The sequence below is a fragment of the Marmota marmota genome, unplaced genomic scaffold (assembly GCF_001458135.2).
Source record: "Marmota marmota marmota unplaced genomic scaffold, marMar, whole genome shotgun sequence".
NCBI lineage: Eukaryota > Metazoa > Chordata > Mammalia > Rodentia > Sciuridae > Marmota > Marmota marmota.
The window spans coordinates 54,898,628-54,905,082 of NW_025999977.1; the positions used below are offsets into that span (position 1 = coordinate 54,898,628).

The 6,455-nt window shown below is 49.5% G+C and overlaps 1 non-coding gene across 1 annotated transcript; it reads left to right on the forward strand.

Moving 5' to 3' along the window:
* The first annotated feature begins 6,130 nt into the window (after positions 1–6,130).
* Trnaa-agc lies at positions 6,131–6,203 on the forward strand. Its single transcript has one exon. It is a non-coding gene; the product is annotated as a tRNA-Ala (tRNA).
* The last annotated feature ends 252 nt before the right edge of the window (positions 6,204–6,455 follow it).

Here is a 6,455-nt window from a genome sequence, read left to right on the forward strand (position 1 = left end):
CCATGGGCTAGGTCCTCCCTGCCTTGAATCTGTGTCCTTCCCTTGAAAACGAACACAAACAGCACCCACTGCCCAGTGAGGACAGCACTCAGGGTCTGGAACCACTTAAGGATGGAGAATGGGTGTCAAGAGCCACAGGGAATCTGTTCTCTGTAATTACAGGGCTATAATATCAGACCTATTTAAGGGTTTGTGTCTGTTAACTCCTTAAAAGTCCCTGGGAATCCTGGCCTGGGGAGTTGCGCATACAGGGCAAGGGGCAGCTTGTTTCCAAACATCTCGACCCTCTGGCTTTTCCTCACCGTGTGTTCAGCACACAAGAGCACCGCTCCGGCACTACTGAACGTCCGTCCAGAAGATCACTGTGGTCCCAGACTCTGAAACCTGCTGCGTACTCAGAAGGAGGCCAAAGCCAGCATGGCCCCATGGAGTAACAGCATAAGATCCTGACCTTGAACAGAGTGTGGAAAGCCAGAGTCCTTGGGTGGTGCTTGGGGCCAGAGATAAAAGAGACAAAGCCATATGATCTGGCCCTGGGTGTGGTGGGGAGAGGGCCATGCTGGTGGCCAGACCCTGTGGGACACTGTTGCCTGGCCCAGATGCCACCCTTGTAACTGGTCCTCCGGGAACTGGATTTCTGATGGTTCTACCATTTCCCCCAAAGGACTCCCCATCCTGCCCTGGGCCCCCCTTTCCCAGCACCTTTTCTGACATACCCAGGACCCATCTGCTACCACTGGCTCCATCCCTGTGTGGGCAGAGTGCCAGGCTCTTGGTCTTACTCTGACGGATGAGCCTAAGTGTCTGGTCCCCTGTGGACAGACTCCCAGGCTCAGATCCTCTGCTGAGCCTCAGCCTCCAGGGCTGACCTGGGTAGTTCAGCCCATCCTCCAGGTCATGTTGGCGAACTGTCCCCGTTCAGAGCTCACCACTGGGCTCACCACTCCCACCTGACCCTTCGTGACATGGACCGCAATCTCTGTATCATGCCTGCCTTGAGCTGTAGGATTCCTGAGAACAAGGGCTACATCTGTTGTCTTTCCTTCTCTGCTCACTTCTTAGTACCAAGCACAAAGAATATTTGTTGACTGAATGAATAATAGCAAATAAATAAGTGTATATGTGCCCTTTCCATGTAAAGAGTAATCATGGGTGGATTCCTTTACATCCATCTTTTCCCCTGATTTTTGGACACCCCTAAAGGGTTAAAATCCTTTTTAAAGATGAATGAGTAAAGACAGGCCAAGAGAGTCAAGAGAGTGCTCATGACCCTGGTCTAAGGCCACCCAGCACGGAGCCTGTGGACATGGTTGGTTGGAACCCAGCTTCTGGGTCTGGTCCTTGTAGCACCTATGGGTGGCCACCTATTGGGGGTGAGCAGACACACACACACACACACACACACACACATCCACTAAATAGGAGGGGATAGAAGGGCCCTGCAGAGAGGAGGGTAGTCCTCCAAAAGCAGCAATAATCATGAAACTTCCCTTAAGAACTCCCCTGCAGCTCTGGGGAAGCTGCCTACAGAGCAGGAGCATCATGTGAACCTGACATTATGGACATTTTAGTGTCCACGAACCATGGTGACCGTCCCTTGGGCTGCTGGGGGAACTGGAAGTCTTATCTGGGGAAGGGACTGAGGGTTGGAGAAAAGTCCCTACAACTCCCAGAACTTCCCTGGGGATTTCCGGGGCCCCCTGTCTCCCTACCATCCCTGTCTCCCTACCATCCCTGTCTCCCTACCCGTCCATGGGGCCAGGCCATTCCCTCCTACTGACCCCCAAATATCCACTTTCCATGTCTGCATCTCAAGTAGCCGCACAGGAAGAATGTGTTTGGGGATCAAGGGAAAGTCAATGTGTCTGGGGTTCCTCTCACTGTTCCTCCTGCTGTGGATGAAGTGGGTGTGGGTGGTATTTGCCCCTGGCCCTCAGCCTCTGCCCCCCCATGCAGCACCTGTTTGGGGCAGGCCAGGTGGCGCCTTCGCCCCAACCTGCCCTCAGACCTCCGCCTCCATGCCAGTCTCCATGCTCTGGCCCAGCTGGTTTGCTATCTGCCCAGATGCCCCCCACACTCGCCACCTGAAGACCCCCATCCATCAGAGCGGCCTCTGGCTCACTCTCCAGAAGAGGCAGTAGACCAGTCACCTCTGTGAGCTATCCTTGCCATTTACCTGCTCTGGAACTTTCTGAGCAGGTGGGGCCACCTCAGCCTGGTCAGCCTTCGGGGGCTGAGTCAGCAGGATTTTTGCAAGTGGGTAGCTTTTGCTGAAGGGGCCCTGGGTTCTCAAGGCCTGCACAACATCAGCTCCCCTTGTTGACCAAGCAGGGACCCTAAGGTGCCGGGTGAAGCAGCCGGCTGCCCTGCCCTGCCACGCCCTCCTCATGTGCCCCACCTGAGCAGAGCTCAGAGGAGTCAGCCAGGAGTTGAAGACAGGTCTGAGGAGGCCGGACTGGGAGGGGGACACCGGGGCAGGGTGTGTGTCTGTCTGAAGGGAGACATGCTTGACCCTGGGCACCAGGGCCTCTGTCAGCCCAGAGCCAAGCACCTGGTGCGTCTCAGGCCTCTTTCACTTGTCAGTGTTAATAGGATTTACATTCTGGGGTCTGACTCCCAGGAAATAGGGGAGACCAGTAGTTTGTTGGCCCACCCACCAACGTGACTGTGGTTCCCCTCCCCTCCCTCATCTCAGGCCCACACTCAAGGGGGCCTGGGGCATGACCTTGAGGCTGGGCACTTCCTGGGCTGTCATCAGTCATTTGCACTGTGAGGGGGCACTGTTCAGCAAGCTGCTGGTGGTGCTGGTGAGGTGCCCCGTCCTCTACCCGTCGGGCTGGCTTCTTATAGGATGACTCCTGACCCCAGCACAACAGCTTCCTCCTTTTTCTGGTCCCCAGAGATTCTCCACAGAGTGGGGACGGCGGAGGCCACTGCATGCCCCAGGCCCCCTTGAGTGTGGGCCTTTGGAAACTTTGTTATTTCACTTCCTGGCCCTTTTGCCAAGTGCCCTGCAGCCTCAGAGCAGCCAGGCAGGTTCAGCTGAGGATTCTGCCTCCTGCTGCCTTCCTCCCCAGAATACCAAGTAGCTGGGTGGCCTCGGTCAGCACTTCCTGTTCTCTCAGCAGTCACCCTGGCAGGACGATGGTGGTGCAGGTTGGGGGCTGGGGGCAGTGCAGCGACATTGGCTCCTCCCAAACCCAGACTGCTGTAGGGTGGTCCAGAGCACAGGAGCACGCGGGCCCCTGTCCACTCGCGGGAATTCAGCCTGCAGAGCCCAGGACAGCACGGGTGACGAGGACAGAATCACAGAAGTAGTCACTCCCAGAAAGTGGGCAGCCACACCGCTCGCCTGCCTGGCTCTCACCAGTGAGAAGGTCCTCAATGAGCCATTGTCCCTGGGCGCATGCCAAGGAAACCCTCTTCCCCGGAGGCCCCTGACTTCTGAGAAGGGCAGGCTCTGCTCCAGAGAGCATCCACGCCGTGGGAGCAGCCACAGCTCCGCGGGCCCCGACCTGGTTTGAGGGTGTGCGCGGGTCTCCGTGCTTCTCCTGATGTCCACGTCTGCTTCATACAAAAGCAGTTTTAGAAATTGACTGGTTCATTTACTGATTGATATCACCCCAAATCTGTGGGATGGCTACAAGATGCAGCCCCTCTAGGTCCTGGGGTTAAATTCAGCTTCTCAGACCTGAGAAGGACCAGGCCTCTGTTCCTCCAGCCAAGACCTCCCTGGGCTCCTACAGCTTACCACGTTCTCCCAGGGGTGCTCAGAAGAGCAGGGTTCACGTCAATGGGGCCTGGCAGCATGCTCCTCAAACCAGAGCAAGTTCAAGTTCAGCCTGGGCAACTTGGGGAAACGCTCAGCAACTTAGCAAGACTTTGTCTCAAAAAATAAAAAGGGCTGGGGATGAGGCTCAGTAGTTAAGTGCCTCTGGGTTTAATCTCTAGTATCAAAAAAAAAGTAAAAAGTAAAAAGTAAAAAGTTTGGAAAAAATAGTGCCATACAAATAGAAGAAACTAATTTAGCTATCTAATATCAGACAAAATAGACTCTAGGTCAAAGAGCAATAAGGGAAGACAGATCATAATTACAAAATATCCAACTCTTCAGGAAGATACAGCAATTCAGAAATTTGTATACACCTTAATAGCACCACTTCAATTTTTAACTTTTTTTGTACTAAGGATTTAACCCTGGAATGCTTTACCACTAAACTGCACCCCCAGATCTCCCTTCTTTTTATTTATTTATTTTTTTTAAGATAGGGTTTTGCTAAGTTGCTGAGGTCGGCCTTGAACTTTCAATCCTCCTACCTCAGCCTCCTCAGTCACTATTACACAGTGCCAAGGTCAGTTTCAATTTATAAGAAGCATAAATGGATAGATTATTAGGAGAAGTAAGCAAATTTACAACGATAGTAGGAAAATTTTACACATTTCTTTTGGTAAATGATAGAATAGATAAAAATCAGAACAAACACAGGTGACTTGAAAAATTTACTTAACAAACTTGATCCAAATGACACAGAAGAATCTGGTACTCCAGTGGCTGCAGGGAACACATTGATGCTCACACAGATCTTCACAAAATCTGACCACATGCTGACTCAAATCAGGTCTTGAAAAATGTCAAAAGATTTGAAGTACCTATACCATGTTACCTTTTTCTTTAGCTAAGAAATCTACAACAAAAAGATAAATGAAAAATCCCAATGTGTTTGAAAATTTGAAAATGCACTTCTAAGTAAACCACAAGTGAAAGATAAATAAAATGGAAATTAGAACATATTTTGAGCCGAATTATAGTGCAATCCTAAATTTGTGGGCTATAACTGAACTTAAGTTTACAGGAAAGTGTGTTGGGAAAGGCTAAAAATAAATATGAAGTTAGAAAATTCATTGAGTTTAATTACAAATTAGACTCAAAGAAAGAGAAAAGAAATAAATAGTAAAGAAAATGAGTAGAGCCGGGCACAGTGGCGCACACCTGTAATCCCAGCAGCTCAGGAGGCTGAGGCAGGAGGATAGAGAGTTCAAAGCCAGCCTCAACAATGGCAAGGCACAAAACAGTGAGACCCTGTCTCTAAATAAAATACAGGGATGTGGCTCAGTGGCTGAGTATCCCTGAGTTCAATCCCTAGTACAAAAAAAAAGATAACATTTAAAAAATCTAACAACCAGAAAATCTGACAAAATATGTTCAAGACTACTATGCTGAAAACAATAAAATAATATTCAAAAACTTCAAATAAGACCTAAATAAATGGAGAGATGTTCATGGACTAAAATGTGATGTTATATACCAAATTGATCTGTCCCAATGCAATACAATCCCAATTAAAATTCCAGCAGGCATTTTATGAACATTAATAAGCTAATTCTAAAAGTTCCATGATAATGCAATGAGTCTATTACTTAGCAATCCTGAAGAACAAAAATCTGGAAGAGTTTCTCAACTGGGTACCAAGACTTCAGTGCGCTATTGACGCAAGAAGAGAAAAAAATAGATGATCAGAACAAGTCAGAAAGCCTGAAGACCCACATAGAGGGACACTTTGATTTATGGCAGGAGTCACGCAGCAGAGCAGGGGCCCATGAATGTCTTTTTGATAAACAGTGACAGATGAAAAGCAATGACACTCTCCTATGGCACGCCTGAGAATCAATTCTGGGTCTGGGGTGCAGCCCAGTGGCAGAGTGCTTGCCTAGCTTGCGCAGGCCCTCCCCCCACCTCCCTGCAAAAGAATGACCCTCTCCCACCTCTCTCCTCTCTGTAGGTGAAAGGAGCCACACACAGAAGGCCACATGCTGTATGAGTCTACGACAGGAAAGCTCAAACACAGGCGAGCCTGGGGTGGTGTTAGAATGAGATGGTGGTGACCCTTGCAAGGGCAGAGAGTGCTTGGGTCCCAGGCGCCTTCTGTGCCCTGTTTCTTGTCCTGGGTGGGGTTCCATGAGTGAGCTCACTTCATGGAAACCCATCCAATTACACGTTTCTCTTTAGGTGTTATATAGCTTCAACATGTTGGACAAATAACATAAACTCCCTGGGCTTCCTTTTCATCATTTACTTGTAGAATTGGAATTATAATAATTGTAGGATGTAAGAGTTAAATAGTAGTGGGCTGGGGATGTAGCTCAGTTGGTAGAGAGCTTGCCTAGCATGCACAAGGCCCTGGGTTCAATCCCCAGCACCACCAAACAACAACAAAAGAGAGAGAGAGAGAGAGAGAGAGAGAGAGAGAGAGAGAGAGTTAAATAGCATTTCATTCAGGGATTGATCCAAATCAGGTACTTTGTAAATGTTCAATGTTATCAGGTGTGGGATTTGGTGGAACAGATTAAAACCCAACCAACCAACCAGCCAACAAAATCCATTTGAACAAGTCCCTTTCCCTGTCACATACCCTGCATCACGTGGCTGTGATGTAATGGCATTTGTGGTGAGTGAT